Below are 27,963 nucleotides of genomic sequence, written 5' to 3'. Positions count from 1 at the left end.
CCTTGCCACAACAGCCCCTTGGTTGGGTTCAGCAGAGGGTCTTTGTTCTCCTTTTGTAGAGATGGGGCAATGTTTCCCTCTCCATAGTCCTTAAGGAGCTGGACTGGCTTGGGCTGGAGAAGAGAAGGCAAGGGGGCTTCTGCTGCGTGAAGGTAAATTCCCAAGGCAAGTTTGCCCGAGTCAGAAAGGGCTTGTTGCAATTTGGGAAAGGCAAGATTTTGCCGAATTTCAAGTCTGGCCGTTGTGAGAGAGGCGAGAGCAGGCTTGCAGGAGGAGCTGTGGTGCTGGCCTGAAGGATGGTGTGATTAGAGAGTGTGTGGAGGCCCTGCAGGAGGGCTGCACTTGGCGCTGGATGTGGAAGGCAATGGAGAGCCAGGCAGGCTCAGCTGGGGCCATGAGGCTGAGGCAGGCTGAGCACAGGGGCCAGAGGTGAGCTGTGCAGGAGGTCCCATGGTGTAATGGTGAGCACTCTGGACTCTGAATCCAGTGATCTGAGTTCAAATCTCAGTGGGACCTGAGCCTTTTGGTTCCCTCCCGCTTTGCCTCAGCATGCTCACACTCCCACAGCTCTGCTCTGCTGCTGGGTCACTTGGGCCCTGTTCCCTGATGAATCACACAGCAGCTGAGATGCAGACCACCCATCACTCCAAATGGGTCAGGCACACCCAGCTGCTCTGGGACCATTGGGTCCTGTGTTGGATGCACCCAAACACAGAGACTGGGCTACATGCTTTGGGCAGCCCCCTTTCCAGGTTGGACCACTGCCACAGGAGCAGCAGGTTACTCTGTGTGGCATTACTTGTATGGCCACCCCTGTCCACTGCTCCCTTCTTGCTCCATTCCTCTGGGGCTTCTTTTCCTCTTTCCCCTGCCCATTTCTTTCTATTGCTCTGCAATCCATTCAAGGAGCTCTACCAACACTGGCCAGTGCCCCATCATTGGGGCTCCATCTGTTGCCACGGGAGAGGGAAGGATCTTCCTTGCAGAGCAGGTGGTAGGTGAGGGAGGAGGAGAACAAACGACCCCGACTCTCCAGCACTGCTGCACAAAGGCTTTAATGAGAGGGAGCAAAAGCGGTGGCACAGAAGAGAGAGCAAGGAACACGTGTGGGGGGCCAGGCAGGGCGAGAGATGGGCCCATTTGCCAAGGCCAGCGGGGACGATGCGGCGGCCTCAGCAGATCTGCCCGCAGCGGGGGAAAGGCAGACACAGGCCTGAGCCCCCCAGGCCAAGGGAGCCCCCAGAAGAGATGGGAACGCCCGCGGTGCTGAGGGAGCTGCCCACAGCAGCTGACAGAGAGGATCCCACGGCTGTGTTCTGAGGGAAGGAGGTGAGGATGGGGCCCGGCAGGGTCACCAGCACCGGCGAAGCCTCGATGTAGAAGGTGGAGTCAGCGCAGCGGGCGAGGCAGGGCTCACTGCAGCTGCTTGCAAGGGGGGTCGGGCCACAGGGGCCGCAGGGCCGTGGGGGACAGGGTCTGCAGCAAGACATCTCTCGGTGCAGGAGGCAGCGCTGCAACACAGAGCAGGGAGCACCAAGCAGCCTCAGCATCAGTCTGTCTCTCTGTCCCTCAGCTCTCTCCAGGGACACATTTGCTCTTCAAAACACACTCTGTGCCTGCAGCTCCCACCACCCTCCTGGAGCCCTCCGAGTGGCACGGCACGGCAAGGCCGCCCCACTTCAGCAGTAGCACCCAGCACAGTGGCTTTAAGGCCCCTGTGGACAGACTGGTCACAGCCCATCTCCAGAACAGACGTGGCTGTGTGAGACAATGTCCCGGGATGCACTGGCACATTTTGTCCCACCAGGGCAGGTGCAAATTCTGCAGGGCACATCCCCCTGAGGCTGAGCCCCACTGCTCCCCTTCTGCTGGAACAAAGCCCCCTCTTCCCAGCTGTGCCCAGCCAGCAGCATGCAAAGGCTGACGGCCCTCCACCAGTTCTGTGTCAGGGCCAAGCTGAGGCAGCCCCAGCATCAAGCCGGGCAGCCTCCATGGCAGCAGTTCAGCCCACAGGGAGGGATGGAGCGCACTCAGGCTTACCTCGTTCCTGGAGGAAAGGGAGGCCAGAGATGAGGATGCAGAGCCTGCAGCAGCGCAGCCTTTTATGCCGGGTCCCAGAGCCCTGTGGGGCCACAAACATTCCTTGCTTGTGAAACATCCAAACTCCTGGGAGTGGCCACTTGCGAGGCCTCCCTGCTGATCAGGTCCCTGCCTCTGTCATCTCAGGCATTTTTCAATGGTTTCGCACCATCCAACGTGGAAATGGTTAATGTGTGTCCCAGCTTTCTAAGGACACTTCATGTGGAGGTTCCAAGCCCGTGAATAAGGGGAGTTGCAATGAATTTTTGCCGTGTCTATAGGCTTCTGTCACTTGTTCTTGATGATTAATTTGGCTCTAGTTCCAGTTAAATTCAGCCATTAAGTGACACCTCAGGTCATCTCTCAGGAGGTTTCCCTGCAGGCACTCAGGCTAATCCTGAGAGTCATTTCTTCCAAGGCTCACAGAGACCCACAGAAGACTGGGGGTCACTTGAGGCACCAAGTCAACACTGCACAACCCCATAGTGGGGAAGAGACCCAAGTGTGCAGGGAGGTGGCAAAGCTCAGTGGCAAGGCAAGTCCATGTTCAGCTGAAAGGATGTCCCCTGCAGGCCTGAGTGACAGCCATGGGCAACTTGCTTACAGTCACAGGCCGTGCCATGGCCTGGTTTTGTGATCAAAGAGATGCTGCATCCTTCCCTGAAACAGACCCAGAGCCACACTGACCTGCTTTACTCAGCGTGCTCATCCCACAGGCCAGAGACCTGGCTGGTGGCTCTGGGGAAAAGGCTGAGGGTAGGGAGCCCATGGCTGTTTTTTCAGGGTCTGGGATGGGGATTCCCATTCCATCCATGCATTTTACATTTCAAAGGGACACTGGATCAGTCTCCAGGAGCACCAGAGTGGGTGTCATGGTGATGTGGAAGAGCTGGGAAAATCCCTGAGCTGCAGGCAAACCTGAGTCACCCAGTGTGGACTTCAGTGGACTGGGTGCCACAGACTCAGGCGCTCAAGGGATAACAGAGCTCATATCCTCAATGTTCTGCTGCCATGAAGGATATTTCCCCACCTTGTATTCCCAGTGGGGGATCACCTGGTGCTTGTCTGCAATCTCCTGCATTTGCTGTCTCCCATGGCATGGTGTTTTGTTGGCTGCAGAAGGGCTGCAGTGACTCAGAGTACCCCACATCAACCCCAGAAGGTCTGCATGGAGCTCTGGAGCTCTTGTGCTCCTACCAACTGCTCTGGGCACATCATACTGTCCCAGTTCCTCAGCAGGCTCTGGGCCTTGTCCTGCTGCCTTCTAAGCACTGACAGCTGACAGAAGAAATCACTATCCCTTGTACAGCTCTTCCTGGCCTTGTCCTTGTCCTACCCCAGGCAGTCCTGGGATTTTCTTTCATGCAAATTGTGTTTCTAGTCTCGTGCCCTGTGACAGTGCACCTCTTGGATGTGTTTGATTTCATTCTCTCCAGAACCACCAGGAGGTTTTGGAGACAGCAGCTCTGTGCTCCCGTCCACGCCTTGCTCACCAGTGCAGGCAGCCTCAGTGTCGTCTCCTGCTGGTCCTCCCCACTGAGGACCTGGGAGGCTCATCTGGAGGAGCCCTTTCCATCTCCTGGTGGCCTCCTTGGGGTGCAGGGCATCCCTGGAATTGCTGTCCAGGAGACAGGGACCTGTCTGACAGTGGCAGTGTTCAGAGGACACGGATTACAGAGTTTACGGAGGCAGCTGGGAAGTTTGTTCTTCTCAGAGCGGGAGCAGGGGACTTCCAGAGGCCTCTCCCAACCCCCATTATCCTGGGTTGTCCTGCATCCCACTTGTCCCTTGAGCAGCCACCAGAAGCCTCCCTCTCTGGCCTCCCTTTCCTCCAGGAACGAGGTAAGCCTGAGTGCGCTCCATCCCTCCCTGTGGGCTGAACTGCTGCCATGGAGGCTGCCCGGCTTGATGCTGGGGCTGCCTCAGCTTGGCCCTGACACAGAACTGGTGGAGGAACTGGTCTTTTGGAAAGCTGCAGCAGCAGCAGCAGAGGATTACATGGACGTACAAGGTGGTTTGGGACCAGGCCTGAAAGGTCAGGAAATGCCCCTGACAAAGGCAAAAAGTTTCAGAGAAAAGAGGCCATGAGCTCTGGTGTCCCTGGAATGCCTGAGTCCAGGGCACCTGGTGCACTCATTTCCACATCAGCATGATTCAGGTTTGCCTGAAGCTCATGGATTTTCCCAACTCTTCCACATCACAGTGATTCCCTCAAGCTGTGGAAGACTGATCCAATATCCCTTTGAACTGTGATGTTAGGGGAGTGGGCAAATGATGTCTGCCCCAGGAGAAGGAGCCATGAGCTTTGGGCTCCCTGCCCTCAGCCTCTCCTCCAAAGATGTCATCCAGATGCTGACGTGAGGGCTGGACACACTGAGAAAAGTGGGTCAATTTGTGTTTGAGAAAATTGGTCAATTTGTCTCTCAGGGAGACAATTAGGCATGGCTTTGATCACCTTTCTATGTGTTGAGTTCCATGTTTTCTAGAGGACCCCAATTTCCCAAGGTGAGGCCTGTGCTCTGGTTGTCAAATGCCAAGGTCAGGGCAATCCCAAACCTGGACACAGGCTAGGCCTGGAGTGGATTGAGAGCAGCCCTGTGGAGGGAGACCTGCAGGTTCTGGTGGTTGATTTGCTGAACATGAACCTGAACTCCCTGCTAGCAGCCCAGTGCAAAAAGGCAATCGAATTCTGGGCTGCATCCAGAGCAGTGGGGCCGGCAGGTCGAGGGAGGGGATTGTCCTGCTCTGCTCGGCTCTCGTGACACCGTGCCTGGGGTACTGCCTCCAGCCCTAGAAACACACGGACCTGCTGCAGTGGGTCCAGAGGAGCCACAAAGAGCACCAGGCAGCTGCAGCCATCAGCCTGCCAGGACAGGCTGAGAGGGTTGGGGTTGTGTAGCAAAGAGAGGAGAAGGCTCCCAGGAGACATTCATTTAAGAAAGGGAAGGATACATGCTTGGGATGTGGAGGGAAGGGTCAAGGGCTACCAGTTCATAACTGAAAGCAGGTATATTACGTAAGGTATTGGGAAGTAATCTTTTCCTCTGAGTGGGGAGATAAACTGGAAGAGGTTGTCCAGAGAAGCTGTAAAAGCTGTTTCATGGGGCAAGAGCGAAATGATTTTAAGGTCCATTCCATCTCAAAGTGATTCTAAGAGTCATTGCAGGATTTTGGGTTGTACAAAGAGGGAGAACAATAATTAAAATGACAGAGGCAGGGACCTGATCAGCAGGGAGGCCTCGCAAGTGGCCACTCCCAGGAGTTTGGATGTTTCACAAGCAAGGAATGTTTGTGGCCCCACAGGGCTCTGGGACCCGGCATAAAAGGCTGCGCTGCTGCAGGCTCTGCATCCTCATCTCTGGCCTCCCTTTCCTCCAGGAACGAGGTAAGCCTGAGTCCGCTCCATCCCTCCCTGTGGGCTGAACTGCTGCCATGGAGGCTGCCCGGCTTGATGCTGGGGCTGCCTCAGCTTGGCCCTGACACAGAACTGGTGGAGGGCCGTCAGCCTTTGCATGCTGCTGGCTGGGCACAGCTGGGAAGAGGGGGCTTTGTTCCAGCAGAAGGGGAGCAGTGGGGCTCAGCCTCAGGGGGATGTGCCCAGCAGAATTTGCACCTGCCCTGGTGGGACAAAATGTGCCAGTGCATCCCGGGACATTGTCTCACACAGCCACGTCTGTTCTGGAGATGGGCTGTGACCAGTCTGTCCACAGGGGCCTTAAAGCCACTGTGCTGGGTGCTACTGCTGAAGTGGGGCGGCCTTGCCGTGCCGTGCCACTCGGAGGGCTCCAGGAGGGTGGTGGGAGCTGCAGGCACAGAGTGTGTTTTGAAGAGCAAATGTGTCCCTGGAGAGAGCTGAGGGACAGAGAGACAGACTGATGCTGAGGCTGCTTGGTGCTCCCTGCTCTGTGTTGCAGCGCTGCCTCCTGCACCGAGAGATGTCTTGCTGCAGACCCTGTCCCCCACGGCCCTGCGGCCCCTGTGGCCCGACCCCCCTTGCAAGCAGCTGCAGTGAGCCCTGCCTCGCCCGCTGCGCTGACTCCACCTTCTACATCGAGGCTTCGCCGGTGCTGGTGACCCTGCCGGGCCCCATCCTCACCTCCTTCCCTCAGAACACAGCCGTGGGATCCTCTCTGTCAGCTGCTGTGGGCAGCTCCCTCAGCACCGCGGGCGTTCCCATCTCTTCTGGGGGCTCCCTTGGCCTGGGGGGCTCAGGCCTGTGTCTGCCTTTCCCCCGCTGCGGGCAGATCTGCTGAGGCCGCCGCATCGTCCCCGCTGGCCTTGGCAAATGGGCCCATCTCTCGCCCTGCCTGGCCCCCCACACGTGTTCCTTGCTCTCTCTTCTGTGCCACCGCTTTTGCTCCCTCTCATTAAAGCCTTTGTGCAGCAGTGCTGGAGAGTCGGGGTCGTTTGTTCTCCTCCTCCCTCACCTACCGCCTGCTCTGCCCGGGTGAGCTCTGGCTGCTGCCCCGAGCCTTCCAGCAGCTGCACTAAGAACTCTCAGAAATTACACCAGAGCACCAAAGCCTCAGTCACTGAGCTTGAGTCTGTAACCTGGAGATCACAGCCCTGCAGAGCCCAGTGCCAGTTTGTCCCTCGTGAGAGATATTACCAATGTTCTGAGTAACATTTCATTCCTGTGAAAGCTTCTTCACAAAAGCACAGCAGAATCAATCTTCTCTCTTCTCCTGGTGATGTTGGGATGTGTCAATGGTGTGAGTACAGGATTGTGGGCTGGAAAGGAGAAAAGCACTTCTTTTCATGCCTGGACATAGGCAGTGTGGCTTCAACAGAGTTTGTCAGCAAAGTTCACTCTGTTACTCACTAAATGGATGAAGCATAAATAGAATATTGAATTGAAATCAATGTTTAATGTTTTATAGGGAGACTGTGCATTCAGAAGTGGATGGTATGCAATGGATATGGATACAAAATTAAAAGGGTGCAAAAGGGTTTGGCAGCACTGGATCCACAGTCGCAGCAAGGACTTAATTTCAAATTCACAGTGACAATATTCATATCATTAGCGATTCTCTGTCTCACTTGCACACACACACACGCACAGTCTTTAGGTGTGTAGCTACAGCTATTGAAAATACCCCTCGAAAATAAACCGTCTTGGAATTTTTTTTTTGTCCTGAATGCCGCAACATTCCCCTTGTCACACTTTCAAAGAAAGTGCCAACACGAACTGTGGCCAGGATGAAACGTTGTTACGACAAAAGCCCATCTCTTATAACCCTATAAAGAGTGGCCCAAAATGAGACCCTTGGAGCTCTCCTGGACTGCAGCAGGCTGTGACCAGCAATGTCCCTCTGAGTGGGACAGCACTCACAGCCAGTGAACTCTCAGGGTTGCTGTACTTGGAGGATTGTCCAACAACGATGAGTCTCGGGCTGATACCCTCACTCCTTGAGGCTGACCCTTCCCGCTTTGGGAGATGCAAAGGCATCCAAAGAGAGTGTTTCATTGACCACTGAGGGGAATTTTTCACAGGTACATTGCTTGTACCGACTCTTCATGTCTGTGTGCAAGCACGTGTGCATATATTTGGTATAGCAAATCTGGGAGAAATATTGCTGTCGTAAGATGTTTAAGTAGTTGGGGATCTAAGTAAGTCAGGCCTGTCAGTAAGGTTAAGTTACTGATATAGTCTTACCTAAATGGTGCTTAGTGTTGTTCTTTGGCTAAGTTCCTAAGTATAACTTTGAAGTTGTATGTTAGGTTAAATGCTATTAAGAGTTTTTCCTCTGTCAGATTTTAAGGGTAAGATATTAGTTCGGTGTAAGGCAGGAGTTAAGTTAAAATAGAGTTGAGTGTGAGTGCTGACAAGCTTTTAGGCCGCTAAAGGCCTTTTTATACTTGCGCTCCTTTTGTCACAGACACAGACAGACAGAGACAGACACATACAGGTACAGAGGGACACAGAGACACTGCGGTAGGTAGTTGCTGGTTAATTTGTGTTTTGATTGCTTGGATTTAGTTAGTTTTTGTGGTTGCTTGTCGTATGTGGTTGTGCCTTCAGTGTGGTGTAAGCAGGAGAGTGAAAGTTGCCAAGGAGGTTTGTGGTGCTTTCCTTGACTCTGAGCTGTGTGTTTGGGCGGTCGCCTGGGGGTGATTTTTTGGGCAATGGCAAGCAGAGGTTGTTAGGAGGAGCGTTGTTGCCCGGTGGCTGGGGGTGTGTGTGGTGTCAGAGGGTGTGTGATGGGCAGGGCGCAGGGCAGGGCACAGGGCAGGTAGTTGTGGCCGAGTGGTGAAGGCGATGGACTAGAAATCCATTGGGGTTTCCCCGCGCAGGTTCGAATCCTGCCAACTACGGGCACACGCCCCTTTTGGGCTGCGGGCAGCTGCAGGGAGGAGCTGCTGGCAGCCTGGCCTGCCTGCCTGCTGAAGGGCCTTCCTTCCTCTCAGGCCAAGGGGAGCTCAGCAGCCAGGGGACAACAAAAGCCCAGTAGTGCTGCTGCAAGGTCTGTGCCCTGCAGCTAAGCCACTTGCAGTGGGGAAAGCTCTGCAAGAGAACCTTGTCAGCTCCCAGACCTTGTCAGCATCAATGAAGAAGGAAAGGGGAAATGCAGGCAGCACCTGCAGCTCTGGTTTTCTAGAGCTTAGCATTTCATCCTCCTGCAGCAGCAGCACCAAGTGTTAAAGGCAAGGATGCTCAGCTTGACAACCTCCTTTGGCACCAAGTGCCCAAAACTCTGAACTTTTACTTGAGAGGAGCCATGAGCAGCATTGAGCGGAGGCACCAGAATTTGCACAGCAAAATGAGGAGAATTCTTTCTGCTGGCAAGTCCAAGCAACAGCAACCCGTGTCCCTCCTTGGACAGCAAGGTCTGAAGTGTTGGGCAGTGCAGTGGTGCACTGCTGGGAGCAGAGCTGTATTTCTGGGCAGGGCTGCAGGCGTGAGGGTGTCTGTGGATTTCAGGTGTCCTCAGGGCTGGCAAGGCCCGAGGCTGCAGCCTGGCTGCGGGGCTGCGTTGAGCAGGTGCAGCGGCAGGGTGGGTGTGAAAGGGCAAGGGGCTGTGCAGGGCTGTGTGCGTGAGGTGTGGGCGAAGGGCAAGGGCAGGCCCTGGAGGTGTGGAGAGCAGGCTGAAGGGAGCTGAATGTGTCAGGGGCTGTATTTAGTGGGGAGGGGGAGGCTGAGCAGAGAGGAAGGGAAGGAGTGAGGGGCAGCAGTGTCCGTCAGCATCAGGCTGCGGGGAGGGCAATGGCAGGCAGGTGTGAGGAGGAGCAGAGTGGCGCAGCGGGAGCGTGCTGGGCCCATAACCCAGAGGTCGATGGATCGAAACCATCCTCTGCTAAGGCACTTTTTTCCCTGACACAGCCTCACCCAACACCTTTTAGCCTGCTTGGCTCTGACTTCTTGGGTAACACCAGCCATAGCTACCTCTTCCCTTTACAACTGCTTCCTACGTTAACTAGAAATATTAAAATTTGTGTAACATCACCAGGCCTCTCCTGATCCCGAAAGGCACAGGTCTTCCCTGCACAAGTTCTTCTCCCACAGAGCAGCTGAGCTGCTGCTCCTGCTCCCCTCAGCCGGGATCCAGCCCAGGACTCCTGGCACCTCCCAGCCCAGCAGGCACACACTGCCTTTGAGACAGGTCAGCCTTGGCAAAAGCCGACTGCAGGGCCTGCTCTGGATCCTACAGAGACTCCCAGAGAGTGGTGAGCCACTGCAGCCAGGTGGGCAGAGAACTTTGTGATTCTCCACACCTGGGCATCAGGCTGGGGTTGCAATGGGGCTCAGGCACTGAGTTGCCTTCTCCCTGCTTTGTCTCCAGCCCTGCTCTGAGCAGGCGTTTGGACTTGTGTCCTCCTGGGATGCCTTGCAGTCAAGTTCCTTGCGAGAGGGAAGAGTTCCCAGAGAGGGTTCTGCCATCCTTGCTCTGCACCATAGGCAGCGATTGAGCCTCTTCCTCACAGGAACTGGAAGTCAGTCATTGCTCCGTCCTGGGTGTGTCCCCTGTCCTTTCTCCTTGCCACGACAGCCCCTTGGCTGGGTTCAGCAGAGGGTCTTTGTTCTCCTTTTGTAGAGATGGGGCAATGTTTCCCTCTCCATAGTCCTTAAGGAGCTGGACTGGCTTGGGCTGGAGAAGAGAAGGCAAGGGGGCTTCTGCTGCGTGAAGGTAAATTCCCAAGGCAAGTTTGCCCGAGTCAGAAAGGGCTTGTTGCAATTTGGGAAAGGCAAGATTTTGCCGAATTTCAAGTCTGGCCGTTGTGAGAGAGGCGAGAGCAGGCTTGCAGGAGGAGCTGTGGTGCTGGCCTGAAGGATGGTGTGATTAGAGAGTGTGTGGAGGCCCTGCAGGAGGGCTGCACTTGGCGCTAGATGTGGAAGGCAATGGAGAGCCAGGCAGGCTCAGCTGGGGCCATGAGGCTGAGGCAGGCTGAGCACAGGGGCCAGAGGTGAGCTGTGCAGGAGGTCCCATGGTGTAATGGTGAGCACTCTGGACTCTGAATCCAGTGATCTGAGTTCAAATCTCAGTGGGACCTGAGCCTTTTGGTTCCCTCCCGCTTTGCCTCAGCATGCTCACACTCCCACAGCTCTGCTCTGCTGCTGGGTCACTTGTGCCCTGTTCCCTGATGAATCACACAGCAGCTGAGATGCAGACCACCCATCACTCCAAATGGGTCAGGCACACGCAGCTGCTCTGGGACCATTGGGTCCTGTGTTGGATGCACCCAAACACAGAGACTGGGCTACATGCTTTGGGCAGCCCCGTTTCCAGGTCGGACCACTGCCACAGGAGCAGCAGGTTGCTCTGTGTGGCATTACTTGTATGGCCACCCCTGTCCACTGCTCCCTTCTTGCTCCATTCCTCTGGGGCTTCTTTTCCTCTTTCCCCTGCCCATTTCTTTCTATTGCTCTGCAATCCATTCCAGGAGCTCTACCAACACTGGCCAGTGCCCCATCATTGGGGTTCCATCTGTTGCCATGGGAGAGGGAAGGATCTTCCTTGCAGAGCAGGTGGTAGGTGAGGGAGGAGGAGAACAAACGACCACGACTCTCCAGCACTGCTGCACAAAGGCTTTAATGAGAGGGAGCAAAAGCGGTGGCACAGAAGAGAGAGCAAGGAACACGTGTGGGGGGCCAGGCAGGGCGAGAGATGGGCCCATTTGCCAAGGCCAGCGGGGACGATGCGGCGGCCTCAGCAGATCTGCCCGCAGCGGGGGAAAGGCAGACACAGGCCTGAGCCCCCCAGGCCAAGGGAGCCCCCAGAAGAGATGGGAACGCCCGCGGTGCTGAGGGAGCTGCCCACAGCAGCTGACAGAGAGGATCCCACGGCTGTGTTCTGAGGGAAGGAGGTGAGGATGGGGCCCGGCAGGGTCACCAGCACCGGCGAAGCCTCGATGTAGAAGGTGGAGTCAGCGCAGCGGGCGAGGCAGGGCTCACTGCAGCTGCTTGCAAGGGGGGTCGGGCCACAGGGGCCGCAGGGCCGTGGGGGACAGGGTCTGCAGCAAGACATCTCTCGGTGCAGGAGGCAGCGCTGCAACACAGAGCAGGGAGCACCAAGCAGCCTCAGCATCAGTCTGTCTCTCTGTCCCTCAGCTCTCTCCAGGGACACATTTGCTCTTCAAAACACACTCTGTGCCTGCAGCTCCCACCACCCTCCTGGAGCCCTCCGAGTGGCACGGCACGGCAAGGCCGCCCCACTTCAGCAGTAGCACCCAGCACAGTGGCTTTAAGGCCCCTGTGGACAGACTGGTCACAGCCCATCTCCAGAACAGACGTGGCTGTGTGAGACAATGTCCCGGGATGCACTGGCACATTTTGTCCCACCAGGGCAGGTGCAAATTCTGCTGGGCACATCCCCCTGAGGCTGAGCCCCACTGCTCCCCTTCTGCTGGAACAAAGCCCCCTCTTCCCAGCTGTGCCCAGCCAGCAGCATGCAAAGGCTGACGGCCCTCCACCAGTTCTGTGTCAGGGCCAAGCTGAGGCAGCCCCAGCATCAAGCCGGGCAGCCTCCATGGCAGCAGTTCAGCCCACAGGGAGGGATGGAGCGGACTCAGGCTTACCTCGTTCCTGGAGGAAAGGGAGGCCAGAGATGAGGATGCAGAGCCTGCAGCAGCGCAGCCTTTTATGCCGGGTCCCAGAGCCCTGTGGGGCCACAAACATTCCTTGCTTGTGAAACATCCAAACTCCTGGGAGTGGCCACTTGTGAGGCCTCACCGCTGATCAGGTCCCTGCCTCTGTCATTTTAAATATTGTTCTCCCTCTTTGTACAACCCAAAATCCTGCAATGACTCTTAGAATCACATTGGGATGGAGTGGACTTTAAAATCATCTGGCTCCAGCCCCATGAAATGGCTTTTACAGCTTCTCTGGACAACCTGTTTGATTGTATTTCCCCTCTCAAAGGAAAAGTATAATTCCCAATACATAATTTAAATATGCCTGCTTTCAGTTTGAACTGGTAGCCCTTGACCCTTCCCTCCACATCCCAAGCATGTATCCTTCCCTTTCTTAAATGAATGTCTCCTGGGAGCCTTCTCCTCTCTTTGCTACACAACGCCAACCCTCTCAGCCTGTCCTGGCAGGCTGATGGCTGCAGCTGCCTGGTGCTCTTTGTGGCTCCTCTGGACCCACTGCAGCAGGTCCGTGTGTTTCTAGGGCTGGAGGCAGTACCCCAGGCACGGTGTCACGAGAGCCGAGCAGAGCAGGACAATCCCCTCCCTCGACCTGCCGGCCCCACTGCTCTGGATGCAGCCCAGAATTCGATTGCCTTTTTGCACTGGGCTGCTAGCAGGGAGTTCAGGTTCATGTTCAGCAATTCAACCACCAGAACCTGCAGGTCTCCCTCCACAGGGCTGCTCTCAATCCACTCCAGGCCTAGCCTGTGCCCAGGTTTGGGATTGCCCTGACCTTGGCATTTGACAACCAGAGCACAGGCCTCACCTTGGGAAATTGGGGTCCCCTAGAAAACATGGAATTCAACGCATAGAAAGGTGATCAAAGCCATGCCTAATTGTCTCCCTGAGAGACAAATTGAGCAATTTTCTCAAACACAAATTGACCCACTTTGCTCACTGTGTCCAGCCCTCACGTCAGAATGAGGATGGCATCTTTGGAGGAGAGGCTGAGGGCAGGGAGCCCAAAGCTCATGGCTCCTTCTCCTGGGGCAGGCATCATTTGCCCACTCCCCTAACATCACAGTTCAAAGGGATATTGGATCAGTCTCCCACAGCTTGAGGGAATCACTGTGATGTGGAAGAGTTGGGAAAATCCATGAGCTTCAGGCAAACCTGAATCATGCTGATGTGGAAATGAGTGCACCAGGTGCCCTGGACTCAGGCATTCCAGGGATACCAGAGCACATGGCCTCTTTCCTATCACATTTTTTGCCTTTGTCAGGGGCATTTCCTGACCTTTCAGGCCTGGTCCCAAACCACCTTATACATCCATGTAATCCTCTGCTGCTGCTGCTACTGCAGCTTTCCAAAAGACATTGGCTTCTGGTGGCTGCTCAAGGGACAAGTGGATGCAGAACAACCCAGGATAATGGAGGCTGGGAGAGGCCTCTGGAAGTCCCCTGCTCCCGCTCTGAGAAGAACAAACTTCCCAGCTGCCTCCATAAACAGAGGATCTTGTCCCATTGTCCTCTGAACACTGCCACTGTCAGACAGGTCCCTGTCTCCTGGGCAGCAATTCCAGGGATGCCCTGCACCCCAAGGAGGACACCAGGAGATGGAAAGGGCTCCTCCAGATGAGCCTCCCAGGTCCTCAGTGGGGAGGACCAGCAGGAGACGACACTGAGGCTGCCTGCACTGAGGAGCAAGGCGTGGAGGGGAGCACAGAGCTGCTGTCTCCAAAACCTCCTGGTGGTTCTGGAGAGAATGAAGTCAAACACATCCAAGAGGTGCACTGTCACAGGGCACGAGACTAGAAACACAATTTGCATGAAAGAAAATCCCAGGACTGCCTGGGGTAGGACAAGCACAAGGCCAGGAAGAGCTGTACAAGGGATAGTGACTTCTTCTGTCAGCTGTCAGTGCTTAGAAGGCAGCAGGACAAGGCCCAGAGCCTGCTGAGGAACTGGGATAGTCTGATGTGCCCAGCAGAGTTGGTAGGGGCACAAGAGCTCCAGAGCTCCATGCAGACCTTCTGGGGTTGATGTGGGGTACTCTGAGTCACTGCAGCCCTTCTGCAGCCAACAAAAGACCATGCCATGGGAGACAGCAAATGCAGGAGATTGCAGACAAGCACCAGGTGATCCCCCACTGGGAATACAAGGTGGGGAAATATCCTTCATGGCAGCAGAACATTGAGGATATGAGCTCTGTTATCCCTTGAGCGCCTGAGTCTGTGGCACCCAGTCCACTGAAGTCCACACTGGGTGACTCAGGTTTGCCTGCAGCTCAGGGATTTTCCCAGCTCTTCCACATCACCATGACACCATTCTGGTGCTCCTGGAGACTGATCCAGTGTCCCTTTGAAATGTAAAATGCATGGATGGAATGGGAATCCCCATCCCAGACCCAGAAAAAACAGCCATGGGCTCCCTACCCTCAGCCTTTTCCCCAAAGCCACCAGCCAGGTCTCGGGCCTGTGGGATGAGCACGCTGAGTAAAGCAGGTCAGTGTGGCTCTGGGTCTGTTTCAGGGAAGGATGCAGCATCTCTTTGATCACAAAACCAGGCCATGGCACGGCCTGTGACTGTAAGCAAGTTGCCCATGGCTGTCACTCAGGCCTGCAGGGGACATCCTTTCAGCTGAACATGGACTTGCCTTGCCACTGAGCTTTGCCACCTCCCTGCACACTTGGGTCTCTTCCCCACTATGGGGTTGTGCAGTGTTGACTTGGTGCCTCAAGTGACCCCCAGTCTTCTGTGGGTCTCTGTGAGCCTTGGAAGAAATGACTGTCAGGATTAGCCTGAGTGCCTTCAGGGAAACCTCCTGAGAGATGACCTGAGGTGTCACTTAATGGCTGAATTTAACTGGAACTAGAGCCAAATTAATCATCAAGAACCAGTGACAGAAGCTTATAGACATGGCAAAAATTGATTTCAATTCCTCCTATACGCTGGCTTGGAACCTCCACATGAAGTGTCCTTAGAAAGCTGGGACACACATTAGTCATTCCCACGTTGGATGGTGCGAAACCATTGAAAAATGCCTGAGATGACAGAGGCAGGGGCATGAGCAGCAGGGAGGCCTCGCAAGTGGCCACTCCCAGGAGTTTGGATGTTTCACAAGCAAGGAATGTTTGTGGCCCCACAGGGCTCTGGACCCGGCATAAAAGGCTGCGCTGCTGCAGGCTCTGCATCCTCATCTCTGGCCTCCCTTTCCTCCAGGAACGAGGTAAGCCTGAGTCCGCTCCATCCCTCCCTGTGGGCTGAACTGCTGCCATGGAGGCTGCCCGGCTTGATGCTGGGGCTGCCTCAGCTTGGCCCTGACACAGAACTGGTGGAGGGCCGTCAGCCTTTGCATGCTGCTGGCTGGGCACAGCTGGGAAGAGGGGGCTTTGTTCCAGCAGAAGGGGAGCAGTGGGGCTCAGCCTCAGGGGGATGTGCCCAGCAGAATTTGCACCTGCCCTGGTGGGACAAAATGTGCCAGTGCATCCCGGGACATTGTCTCACACAGCCACGTCTGTTCTGGAGATGGGCTGTGACCAGTCTGTCCACAGGGGCCTTAAAGCCACTGTGCTGGGTGCTACTGCTGAAGTGGGGCGGCCTTGCTGTGCCGTGCCACTCGGAGGGCTCCAGGAGGGTGGTGGGAGCTGCAGGCACAGAGTGTGTTTTGAAGAGCAAATGTGTCCCTGGAGAGAGCTGAGGGACAGAGAGACAGACTGATGCTGAGGCTGCTTGGTGCTCCCTGCTCTGTGTTGCAGCGCTGCCTCCTGCACCGAGAGATGTCTTGCTGCAGACCCTGTCCCCCACGGCCCTGCGGCCCCTGTGGCCCGACCCCCCTTGCAAGCAGCTGCAGTGAGCCCTGCCTCGCCCGCTGCGCTGACTCCACCTTCTACATCGAGGCTTCGCCGGTGCTGGTGACCCTGCCGGGCCCCATCCTCACCTCCTTCCCTCAGAACACAGCCGTGGGATCCTCTCTGTCAGCTGCTGTGGGCAGCTCCCTCAGCACCGCGGGCGTTCCCATCTCTTCTGGGGGCTCCCTTGGCCTGGGGGGCTCAGGCCTGTGTCTGCCTTTCCCCCGCTGCGGGCAGATCTGCTGAGGCCGCCGCATCGTCCCCGCTGGCCTTGGCAAATGGGCCCATCTCTCGCCCTGCCTGGCCCCCCACACGTGTTCCTTGCTCTCTCTTCTGTGCCACCGCTTTTGCTCCCTCTCATTAAAGCCTTTGTGCAGCAGTGCTGGAGAGTCGTGGTCGTTTGTTCTCCTCCTCCCTCACCTACCACCTGCAGTAAAAGGAAGATCTGGGAATCTTCTTTTTGTTGATTGGTTCCTATTAGGACCTACGCAGGGAAACCCAAACCATGGGTAAACAGAATTCTTTGAAGAAAAGATTTGAATTCCATTCTCGTGGGCAAAGGTGAACAAGGTCCTGACCAAGGTTAGTTTAAAAAATTATTCTATATTTATCAATTCCACCAGCATCAAGTAGATGATGAAGGGGGAAGAGGAAGGCTATGGACAGTGTGACCCAAAGAGCTCAAGCCAAGCAGACTAAAAGGTGTTGGGAGAGGCTGTGTCAGAGAAAAAAGTGCCTTAGCAGAGGATGGTTTCGATCCATCGACCTCTGGGTTATGGGCCCAGCACGCTCCCGCTGCGCCACTCTGCTCCTCCTCACACCTGCCTGCCATTGCCCTCCCCGCAGCCTGATGCTGACGGACACTGCTGCCCCTCACTCCTTCCCTTCCTCTCTGCTCAGCCTCCCCCTCCCCACTAAATACAGCCCCTGACACATTCAGCTCCCTTCAGCCTGCTCTCCACACCTCCAGGGCCTGCCCTTGCCCTTCGCCCACACCTCACGCACACAGCCCTGCACAGCCCCTTGCCCTTTCACACCCACCCTGCCGCTGCACCTGCTCAACGCAGCCCCGCAGCCAGGCTGCAGCCTCGGGCCTTGCCAGCCCTGAGGACACCTGAAATCCACAGACACCCTCACGCCTGCAGCCCTGCCCAGAAATACAGCTCTGCTCCCAGCAGTGCACCACTGCACTGCCCAACACTTCAGACCTTTGCTGCCCAAGGAGGGACACGGGTTGCTGTTGCTTGGACTTGCCAGCAGAAAGAATTCTCCTCATTTTGCTGTGCAAATTCTGGTGCCTCCGCTCAACGCTGCTCATGCTTACTCTGAAGTAAAAGCTCAGAGCACTTGGTGCCAAAGCAGGTTGCCAAGCTGAGCATCCTTGCCTTTAACACTTGGTGCTGCTGCTGCAGGAGGACGAAATGCTCCCATGCAGGTGCTGTGTGTCTGCATTTCCCCTTTCCTTCTTCATTGATGCTGACAAGGTCTGGGAGCTGACAAGGTTCTCTTGCAGAGCTTTCCCCACTGCAAGTGGCTTAGCTGCAGGGCACAGACCTTGCAGCAGCACTACTGGGCTTTTGTTGTCCCCTGGCTGCTGAGCTCCCCTTGGCCTGAGAGGAAGGAAGGCCCTTCAGCAGGCAGGCAGGCCAGGCTGCCAGCAGCTCCTCCCTGCAGCTGCCCGCAGCCCAAAAGGGGCGTGTGCCCGTAGTTGGCAGGATTCGAACCTGCGCGGGGAAACCCCAATGGATTTCTAGTCCATCGCCTTCACCACTCGGCCACAACTACCTGCCCTGTGCCCTGCCCTGCGCCCTGCCCATCACACACCCTCTGACACCACACACACCCCCAGCCACCGGGCAACAACGCTCCTCCTAACAACCTCTGCTTGCCATTGCCCAAAAAATCACCCCCAGGCGACCACCCAAACACACAGCTCAGAGTCAAGGAAAGCACCACAAACCTCCTTGGCAACATTCACTCTCCTGCTTACACCACACTGAAGGCACAACCACATACGACAAGCAACCACAAAAACTAACTAAATCCAAGCAATCAAAACACAAATTAACCAGCAACTCCCTACGGCAGTGTCTCTGTGTCCCTCTGTACCTGTCTGTGTCTGTCTGTGTCTGTGACAAAAGGAGCGCAAGTATAAAAAGGCCTTTAGCGGCCTAAAAGCTTGTCAGCACTCACACTCAACTCTATTTTAACTTAACTCCTACCTTACACCTAATTCATATCTTATCCTTCAAATTTGACAGAGGAAAAACTCTTAATAGCATTTAACCTAACATACAATTTCAGTGTTATACTTAGGAACTTAGCAAAAGAACAACACTAAGCACCATTTAGGTAAGACTATATCAGTAACTTAACCTTACTGACAGGCCTGACTTACTCAGATCCCCAACTACTTAAAGGTCTAAGGAAGCAATATTTCTCCCAGATTTGCTATACCAAATATATGCACACGTGCTTGCACACAGACATGAAGAGTCGGTACAAGCAATGTACCTGTGAAAAATTCCCCTCAGTGGTCAATGAAACACTCTCTTTGGATGCCTTTGCCTCTCCCAAAGCGGGAAGGGTCAGCCTCAAGGAGTGAGGGTATCAGCCCGAGACTCATCGTTGTTGGACAATCCTCCAAGTACAGCAACCCTGAGAGTTCACTGGCTGTGAGTGCTGTCCCACTCAGAGGGACATTGCTGGTCACAGCCTGCTGCAGCCCAGGAGAGCTCCAAGGGTCTCATTTTGGGCCACTTTATAGGGTGGAGTCTCATTTATAGGCTTGTAATAGAGTGGGCTTTAGTCCTAACAAGATTTCATCCAGGCCACAGTTCGTGTTGGAACTTTCTTTGAAAGTGTGACAATGGGAATGTTGTGGCATTCAGAAAAAAAAAATATTTTCCAAGATGGTTTATTTTCGAGGGGTGTTTTCCATAGGTGTATTTAAAACCTAAATAAAGAGTGGATGTTTGTGTGTGCAAGTGAGACAGAGAATCACTAATGGTATGAATATTGTCACTGTGAATTTGAAATTAAGTCCTTGCTGTGACTGTGGATCCAGTGCTGCCAAACCCTTTTGCACCCTTTTAATTTTGTATCCATATCCATTGCATACCATCCACTTCTGAATGGACAGTCTCCCTATAAAACATTAAACATTGATTTCAATTCAATATTCTATTTATGCTTCATCCAATTACTGAGTAACAGACTGAACTTTGCAGTCAAACTCTGTTGAAGCCACACTGCCTATGTCCAGGCATGAAAAGAAGTTCTTTTCCCTTTCCAGCCCACAATCCTCTACTCGCACCATTGACACATCCCAACACCACCAGGAGAAGAGAGAAGATTGATTCTGCTGTGCTTTTGTGAAGAAGCTTTGACAAGAATGAAATGTTACTCAGAACATTGGTAATATCTCTCACGAGGGACAAACTGGCACTGGGCTCTGCAGGGCTGTGATCTCCAGGTTACAGACGCAAGCGCAGTGACTGAGGCTTTGGTGCTCTGGTGTAATTTCTGAGAGTTCTTAGTGCAGCTGCTGGAAGGCTCAGGGCAGCAGCCAGAGCTCACCCGGGCAGAGCAGGCGGTAGGTGAGGGAGGAGGAGAACAAACGACCCCGACTCTCCAGCACTGCTGCACAAAGGCTTTAATGAGAGGGAGCAAAAGCGGTGGCACAGAAGAGAGAGCAAGGAACACGTGTGGGGGGCCAGGCAGGGCGAGAGATGGGCCCATTTGCCAAGGCCAGCGGGGACGATGCGGCGGCCTCAGCAGATCTGCCCGCAGCGGGGGAAAGGCAGACACAGGCCTGAGCCCCCCAGGCCAAGGGAGCCCCCAGAAGAGATGGGAACGCCCGCGGTGCTGAGGGAGCTGCCCACAGCAGCTGACAGAGAGGATCCCACGGCTGTGTTCTGAGGGAAGGAGGTGAGGATGGGGCCCGGCAGGGTCACCAGCACCGGCGAAGCCTCGATGTAGAAGGTGGAGTCAGCGCAGCGGGCGAGGCAGGGCTCACTGCAGCTGCTTGCAAGGGGGGTCGGGCCACAGGGGCCGCAGGGCCGTGGGGGACAGGGTCTGCAGCAAGACATCTCTCGGTGCAGGAGGCAGCGCTGCAACACAGAGCAGGGAGCACCAAGCAGCCTCAGCATCAGTCTGTCTCTCTGTCCCTCAGCTCTCTCCAGGGACACATTTGCTCTTCAAAACACACTCTGTGCCTGCAGCTCCCACCACCCTCCTGGAGCCCTCCGAGTGGCACGGCACGGCAAGGCCGCCCCACTTCAGCAGTAGCACCCAGCACAGTGGCTTTAAGGCCCCTGTGGACAGACTGGTCACAGCCCATCTCCAGAACAGACGTGGCTGTGTGAGACAATGTCCCGGGATGCACTGGCACATTTTGTCCCACCAGGGCAGGTGCAAATTCTGCAGGGCACATCCCCCTGAGGCTGAGCCCCACTGCTCCCCTTCTGCTGGAACAAAGCCCCCTCTTCCCAGCTGTGCCCAGCCAGCAGCATGCAAAGGCTGACGGCCCTCCACCAGTTCTGTGTCAGGGCCAAGCTGAGGCAGCCCCAGCATCAAGCCGGGCAGCCTCCATGGCAGCAGTTCAGCCCACAGGGAGGGATGGAGCGGACTCAGGCTTACCTCGTTCCTGGAGGAAAGGGAGGCCAGAGATGAGGATGCAGAGCCTGCAGCAGCGCAGCCTTTTATGCCGGGTCCCAGAGCCCTGTGGGGCCACAAACATTCCTTGCTTGTGAAACATCCAAACTCCTGGGAGTGGCCACTTGCGAGGCCTCCCTGCTGATCAGGTCCCTGCCTCTTTCATCTCAGGCATTTTTCAATGGTTTTGCAACATCCAACGTGGGAATGACTAATGTGTGTCCCAGCTTTCTAAGGACACTTCATGTGGAGGTCCCAAGCCAGTGTATAGGAGGAATTGAAATGAATTTTTGCCATGTCTATAAGCTTCTGTCACTTGTTCATGATGATTAATTTGGCTCTAGTTCCAGTTAAATTCAGCCATTAAGTGACACCTCAGGTCATCTCTCAGGAGGTTTCCCTGCAGGCACTCAGGCTAATCCTGAGAGTCATTTCTTCCAAGGCTCACAGAGACCCACAGAAGACTGGGGGTCACTTGAGGCACCAAGTCAACACTGCACAACCCCATAGTGGGAAAGAGACCCAAGTGTGCAGGGAGGTGGCAAAGCTCAGTGGCAAGGCAAGTCCATGTTCAGCTGAAAGGATGTCCCCTGCAGGCCTGAGTGACAGCCATGGGCAACTTGCTTACAGTCACAGGCCGTGCCATGGCCTGGTTTTGTGATCAAAGAGATGCTGCATCCTTCCCTGAAACAGACCCAGAGCCACTCTGACCTGCTTTACTCAGTGTGCTCATCCCACAGGCCAGAGACCTGGCTGGTGGCTTTGGGGAAAAGGCTGAGGGTAGGGAGCTAATGGCTGTTTTTTCTGGGTCTGGGATGGGGATTCCCATTCCATCCATGCATTTTACATTTCAAAGGGACACTGGATCAGTCTCCAGGAGCACCAGAGTGGGTGTCATGGTGATGTGGAAGAGCTGGGAAAATCCCTGAGCTGCAGGCAAACCTGAGTCACCCAGTGTGGACTTCAGTGGACTGGGTGCCACAGACTCAGGCACTCAAGGGATAACAGAGCTCATATCCTCAATGTTCTGCTGCCATGAAGGATATTTCCCCACCTTGCATTCCCAGTGGGGGATCAGCTGGTGCTTGTCTGCAATCTCCTGCATTTGCTGTCTCCCATGGCATGGTCTTTTGTTGGCTGCAGAAGGGCTGCAGTGACTCAGAGTACCCCACATCAACCCCAGAAGGTCTGCATGGAGCTCTGGAGCTCTAGTGCTCCTACCAACTGCTCTGGGCACATCAGACTGTCCCAGTTCCTCAGCAGGCTCTGGGCCTTGTCCTGCTGCCTTCTAAGCACAGACACAGACTTCAAGAAGACCCCTTGTACATGTCTACCAGGCCTGTTCATTTTCCTTCCCCAGACAATCCTGGGATTTTCTTTCATGCAAGTTGTGACTTCTGCCTCTTGCCCTTCTACAGTGCTCCTGTCAGGAGAATTTGGCTTCATTTTCTCCAGAACCACCAGGCGGTGGTGGAGGCAGCAGCTCCCTGTCCCACTCCACACCTTGCCCATCTCCAGCCGGTTGCACAAGCACAGTGCCCTCGGCCTCCCCCATGTGTCTGGTGCTGCAGCCCTTTTGTTCTGGCTGGTCCTCTGGCAGTACCTCTTGCCCTAAGAGATCACCACCAGCACCTGCCGTGTCCCTGGGGACACCAAATGTTGACAGAAACCCAGGTGTGGTCTCTGCAGTGCCAAGGAAAGGTCACCAGCAATGGGGTGATCAGATGCCCAGCCTATGGGGAGAGATCAGGCCATGGACAAAAAGGAACTCTCAGGATTAGTGTTGAAAGCTCCCCAGAGGAATTTTCACATCGCAAAGGGAAAGCTCTTATGGGACAGACTCTCTCTCTGCCTTCCAGCTCTCCTGCCCCAAAGGGGTTCCTTGTCACTGCCCTGAGAGTCCAATGAAGAGCCGATGGCATTCCCTGCACACACGCAGCCCTGTGCTCTCCAGGCTGCTGTGGCATGTGCTCAACAGTGCAGGCAGCCTCAGTGTCGTCTCCTGCTGGTCCTCCCCACTGAGGACCTGGGACGCTCATCTGGAGGAGCCCTTTCCATCTCCTGGAGGCATCCTTAGGGTGCAGGGCATCCCTGGAATTGCTGCCCAGGAGACAGGGACCTGTCTGACAGTGGCAGTGTTCAGAGGACAATGGGACAAGATCCTCAGTTTACGGAGGCAGCTGGGAAGTTTGTTCTTCTCAGAGCGGGAGCAGAGGACTTCCAGAGGCCTCTCCCAGCCTCCATTATCCTGGGTTGTTCTGCATCCACTTGTCCCTTGAGCAGCCACCAGAAGCCAATGTCTTTTGGAAAGCTGCAGTAGCAGCAGCAGCAGCACAGGATTACATGGATGTATAAGGTGGTTTGGGAACCATTCTAAAACGTCAGGAAATGCCCCTGACAAAGGCAAAAAATGTGATAGGAAAGAGGCCATGTGCTCTGGTATCCCTGGAATGCCTGAGTCCAGGGCACCTGGTGCACTCATTTCCACATCAGCATGATTCAGGTTTGCCTGAAGCTCATGGATTTTCCCAACTCTTCCACATCACAGTGATTCCCTCAAGCTGTGGGAGACTGATCCAATATCCCTTTGAAGTGTGATGTTAGGGGAGTGGGCAAATGATGCCTGCCCCAGGAGAAGGAGCCATGAGCTTTGGGCTCCCTGCCCTCAGCCTCTCCTCCAAAGATGCCATCCTCATTCTGACGTGAGGGCTGGACACAGTGAGCAAAGTGGGTCAATTTGTGTTTGAGAAAATTGGTCAATTTGTTATTCAGGGAGACAATTAGGCATGGCTTTGATCACCTTCCTATGCGTTGAATTCCATGTTTTCTAGGGGACCCCAATTTCCCAAGGTGAGGCCTGTGCTCTGGTTGTCAAATGCCAAGGTCAGGGCAATCCCAAACCTGGGCACAGGCTAGGCCTGGAGTGGATTGAGAGCAGCCCTGTGGAGGGAGACCTGCAGGTTCTGGTGGTTGAATTGCTGAACATGAACCTGAGCTCCCTGCTAGCAGCCCAGTGCAAAAAGGCAATCGAATTCTGGGCTGCATCCAGAGCAGTGGGGCCGGCAGGTCGAGGGAGGGGATTGTCCTGCTCTGCTCGGCTCTCGTGACACCGTGCCTGGGGTACTGCCTCCAGCCCTAGAAACACACGGACCTGCTGCAGTGGGTCCAGAGGAGCCACAAAGAGCACCAGGCAGCTGCAGCCATCAGCCTGCCAGGACAGGCTGAGAGGGTTGGCGTTGTGTAGCAAAGAGAGGAGAAGGCTCCCAGGAGACATTCATTTAAGAAAGGGAAGGATACATGCTTGGGATGTGGAGGGAAGGGTCAAGGGCTACCAGTTCATAACTGAAAGCAGGTATAATAAGTTAAGGTATTGGGAAGTAATCTTTTCCTCTGAGTGGGGAGATAAACTGGAAGAGGTTGTCCAGAAGAGTTGTAAAAGTCGTTTCATGGGGCTAGAGCGAAATGATTTTAAGGTCCACTCCATCCCAATGTGATTCTAAGAGTCATTGCAGGATTTTGGGATGTACAAAGAGGGAGAACAATATTTAAAATGACAGAGGCAGGGACCTGATCAGCAGGGAGGCCTCGCAAGTGGCCACTCCCAGGAGTTTGGATGTTTCACAAGCAAGGAATGTTTGTGGCCCCACAGGGCTCTGGGACCCGGCATAAAAGGCTGCGCTGCTGCAGGCTCTGCATCCTCATCTCTGGCCTCCCTTCCCTCCAGGAACGAGGTAAGCCTGAGTCCGCTCCATCCCTCCCTGTGGGCTGAACTGCTGCCATGGAGGCTGCCCGGCTTGATGCTGGGGCTGCCTCAGCTTGGCCCTGACACAGAACTGGTGGAGGGCCGTCAGCCTTTGCATGCTGCTGGCTGGGCACAGCTGGGAAGAGGGGGCTTTGTTCCAGCAGAAGGGGAGCAGTGGGGCTCAGCCTCAGGGGGATGTGCCCTGCAGAATTTGCACCTGCCCTGGTGGGACAAAATGTGCCAGTGCATCCCGGGACATTGTCTCACACAGCCACGTCTGTTCTGGAGATGGGCTGTGACCAGTCTGTCCACAGGGGCCTTAAAGCCACTGTGCTGGGTGCTACTGCTGAAGTGGGGCGGCCTTGCCGTGCCGTGCCACTCGGAGGGCTCCAGGAGGGTGGTGGGAGCTGCAGGCACAGAGTGTGTTTTGAAGAGCAAATGTGTCCCTGGAGAGAGCTGAGGGACAGAGAGACAGACTGATGCTGAGGCTGCTTGGTGCTCCCTGCTCTGTGTTGCAGCGCTGCCTCCTGCACCGAGAGATGTCTTGCTGCAGACCCTGTCCCCCACGGCCCTGCGGCCCCTGTGGCCCGACCCCCCTTGCAAGCAGCTGCAGTGAGCCCAGCCTCGCCCGCTGCGCTGACTCCACCTTCTACATCGAGGCTTCGCCGGTGCTGGTGACCCTGCCGGGCCCCATCCTCACCTCCTTCCCTCAGAACACAGCCGTGGGATCCTCTCTGTCAGCTGCTGTGGGCAGCTCCCTCAGCACCGCGGGCGTTCCCATCTCTTCTGGGGGCTCCCTTGGCCTGGGGGGCTCAGGCCTGTGTCTGCCTTTCCCCCGCTGCGGGCAGATCTGCTGAGGCCGCCGCATCGTCCCCGCTGGCCTTGGCAAATGGGCCCATCTCTCGCCCTGCCTGGCCCCCCACACGTGTTCCTTGCTCTCTCTTCTGTGCCACCGCTTTTGCTCCCTCTCATTAAAGCCTTTGTGCAGCAGTGCTGGAGAGTCGGGGTCGTTTGTTCTCCTCCTCCCTCACCTACCACCTGCTCTGCAGGGAAGATCCTTCCCTCTCCCATGGCAACAGATGGAACCCCAATGATGGGGCACTGGCCAGTGTTGGTAGAGCTCCTTGAATCGATTGCAGAGCAATAGAAAGAAATGGGCAGGGGAAAGAGGAAAAGAAGCCCCAGAGGAATGGAGCAAGAAGGGAGCAGTGGACAGGGGTGGCCATACAAGTAATGCCACACAGAGTAACCTGCTGCTCCTGTGGCAGTGGTCCAACCTGGAAACGGGGCTGCCCAAAGCATGTAGCCCAGTCTCTGTGTTTGGGTGCATCCAACACAGGACCCAATGGTCCCAGAGCAGCTGCATGTGCCTGACCCATTTGGAGTGATGGGTGGTCTGCATCTCAGCTGCTGTGTGATTCATCAGGGAACAGGGCACAAGTGACCCAGCAGCAGAGCAGAGCTGTGGGAGTGTGAGCATGCTGAGGCAAAGCGGGAGGGAACCAAAAGGCTCAGGTCCCACTGAGATTTGAACTCAGATCACTGAATTCAGAGTCCAGAGTGCTCACCATTACACCATGGGACCTCCTGCACAGCTCACCTCTGGCCCCTGTGCTCAGCCTGCCTCAGCCTCATGGCCCCAGCTGAGCCTGCCTGGCTCTCCATTGCCTTCCACATCTAGTGCCAAGTGCAGCCCTCCTGCAGGGCCTCCACACACTCTCTAATCACACCATCCTTCAGGCCAGCACCACAGCTCCTCCTGCAAGCCTGCTCTCGCCTCTCTCACAGCGGCCAGACTTGAAATTCGGCAAAATCTTTCCTCTCCCAAATTGCACCGAGCCCTTTCTGACTCTCGGGCCAAGAGAGCTGGGGTTTTGTATGAAGAGAATGGCAGTGGTGCGAGGCCAGCAGAGTATTCAGAGTTTCAAGGTCAAGAGGGTCTGTCGTGGGGTGGTGCCATGAGCCAGGAGCAGGGTGGGGTGCCTTGGCGCACAGGTCAGGGGGTCAAGGGTTGGACAGCCATTAAATGTCCCTGTCAGCTGTGAGACGAGCGGCCTGCTGGGACACTCAGCAAGGGGGATTGCAGTGTTTTTGGGTGCATGGGGGCACAGCACCAGTGGCATGTGCGGGACAGCTGGGGTAGGCAGTGCTCAAAGGGGTCTGGCAGGGCATGAGGGCAGCATGGGTGTTGCCATCAGGTGATTGTGTGGGGCCTGGCTTTCTGGCAAGAGTTTGGAGAGGCTCAGGTTCCCGGCTGAGATTAACTGTGCCTTTGGACTTTTAAACCATGCAAGATTGAAGATGGCCCCAAGGAGTGACTTTCAGATTGTGACTTCTTTTGTGTGACTGGGGTTTGCTGCAGAGATTGCTCCACCCCACCTTCCTCCCTCTCCTTCCACTCCAGATCTGTTCCCAGGATGGCAGCGACTGTACGAAAGGGGCACCCAGAAATTGGGCATTTCTGAGTCAGCTCTAGACAGAAATGTGAAGGGCAAACTGTCTGGCAGTGGCATGGCATGGAGCACCCTTGGTCTCAGGAAAGAGGAAGAGGAAAGGTCAGTAAATCCTTTTTGCCCTAGGTCACGTCTCAGTCCAAACTACAGCTGGAAATGCTTCACTTTAGCCATGGACTGTCACCTTGAGAGAATGTGAAGAATGCCATATATACAGCTGAGAAGGAAAGTGTGCATCACAGTGTGTTTTCTCTAGCGTACAGACTGCAAAGGGACTATAAAGGCCAGTGCTGGCTTTTTGTTCTCAGAATTTTTCTTTGGGAGCAGCTGCTGGATGTTTTTGAAGGGCTTTGGGATCTGCAAGCGTGAGAGGGTAAGATGGTATGTAGAGTTTGAAGGAAAATGCAGATATCCAGGGAGTTGGATGCAGTTCAGTGGGTACGAGTTGCATGTTGAGCAGCTGATGACACAGAAAAGCTTATAAAAGAAAGGGGCTGTTCTGCAATTGCCTTTTCTTTTGCAGTCTATTAACTGCACAGCCAACAATGAAATGATTCTTCTTCCTTCCCTGATACATGCAGCATCATATTCTGTCAGTCTTCAAGAGCCAGGATGCACAGAGAGCTCTTCCACGAACTGCTCTCACACGAATGGGGCTGAGCCAGAAAAAAGGTTGTCATTTTCCTGGTCACTCTCAGCGTTCACGAACACAGCCACACGATGGTGGTGTTGACTCGCAGAAGAAGGACAAGCAGTGAGCCCAGCTAGAAACCACCCCAAGCCCAGAGCCAGGTTGGAAACATCCCTGCTCTAAAATCAACAGGACAAAAAGATTTTGCTGATCTTCCCCTTCCAAGTGCAAATCCTTCTTTGCACCACACTCAAACAGCAGCATGAACTCCTTTGCCCTAACAAAGCTCTTCACTCTCGCAGAGCCCAGCCACAAACCTGAAAAACCTGGCAAAAATTGAGCTCAGAAAAGTGGCAGCTGAGAAAGCTCTTGCTGCCTGCAACTTCAGCTGCACCCATGCCTGATCAGCACACACCCTGCTATCGGCACTTTGCTTCTCAGTGCCAAGTACCATCCTAAGCCTTCAGGCTCACAGGCAGCATCC

The 27,963-nt window shown here is 55.1% G+C and overlaps 7 non-coding genes across 7 annotated transcripts; 4 read left to right on the top strand and 3 right to left on the bottom strand.

Moving 5' to 3' along the window:
- The first annotated feature begins 444 nt into the window (after positions 1 to 444).
- On the top strand, positions 445 to 516 carry TRNAQ-CUG (transfer RNA glutamine (anticodon CUG)). The gene has a single exon. It is a non-coding gene; the product is annotated as a tRNA-Gln (tRNA).
- Positions 517 to 8,312: 7,796 nt separating this feature from the next.
- TRNAS-AGA (transfer RNA serine (anticodon AGA)) lies at positions 8,313 to 8,394 on the top strand. The gene has a single exon. It is a non-coding gene; the product is annotated as a tRNA-Ser (tRNA).
- Positions 8,395 to 9,305: 911 nt separating this feature from the next.
- On the top strand, positions 9,306 to 9,377 carry TRNAM-CAU (transfer RNA methionine (anticodon CAU)). Its single transcript has one exon. It is a non-coding gene; the product is annotated as a tRNA-Met (tRNA).
- A 1,120-nt stretch (positions 9,378 to 10,497) lies between these two features.
- Positions 10,498 to 10,569, top strand: TRNAQ-CUG (transfer RNA glutamine (anticodon CUG)). Its single transcript has one exon. It is a non-coding gene; the product is annotated as a tRNA-Gln (tRNA).
- A 6,166-nt stretch (positions 10,570 to 16,735) lies between these two features.
- On the bottom strand, positions 16,736 to 16,807 carry TRNAM-CAU (transfer RNA methionine (anticodon CAU)). Its single transcript has one exon. It is a non-coding gene; the product is annotated as a tRNA-Met (tRNA).
- Positions 16,808 to 17,700: 893 nt separating this feature from the next.
- On the bottom strand, positions 17,701 to 17,782 carry TRNAS-AGA (transfer RNA serine (anticodon AGA)). The gene has a single exon. It is a non-coding gene; the product is annotated as a tRNA-Ser (tRNA).
- Positions 17,783 to 25,908: 8,126 nt separating this feature from the next.
- Positions 25,909 to 25,980, bottom strand: TRNAQ-CUG (transfer RNA glutamine (anticodon CUG)). Its single transcript has one exon. It is a non-coding gene; the product is annotated as a tRNA-Gln (tRNA).
- Between the last annotated feature and the right edge of the window lie 1,983 nt (positions 25,981 to 27,963).

The sequence above is a fragment of the Passer domesticus genome, chromosome 11, assembly GCF_036417665.1.
Source record: "Passer domesticus isolate bPasDom1 chromosome 11, bPasDom1.hap1, whole genome shotgun sequence".
Lineage (NCBI taxonomy): Eukaryota > Metazoa > Chordata > Aves > Passeriformes > Passeridae > Passer > Passer domesticus.
The sequence above is the reverse complement of the archived record's forward strand: the minus strand, read 5'-3'. Positions and strand labels throughout refer to the sequence as shown.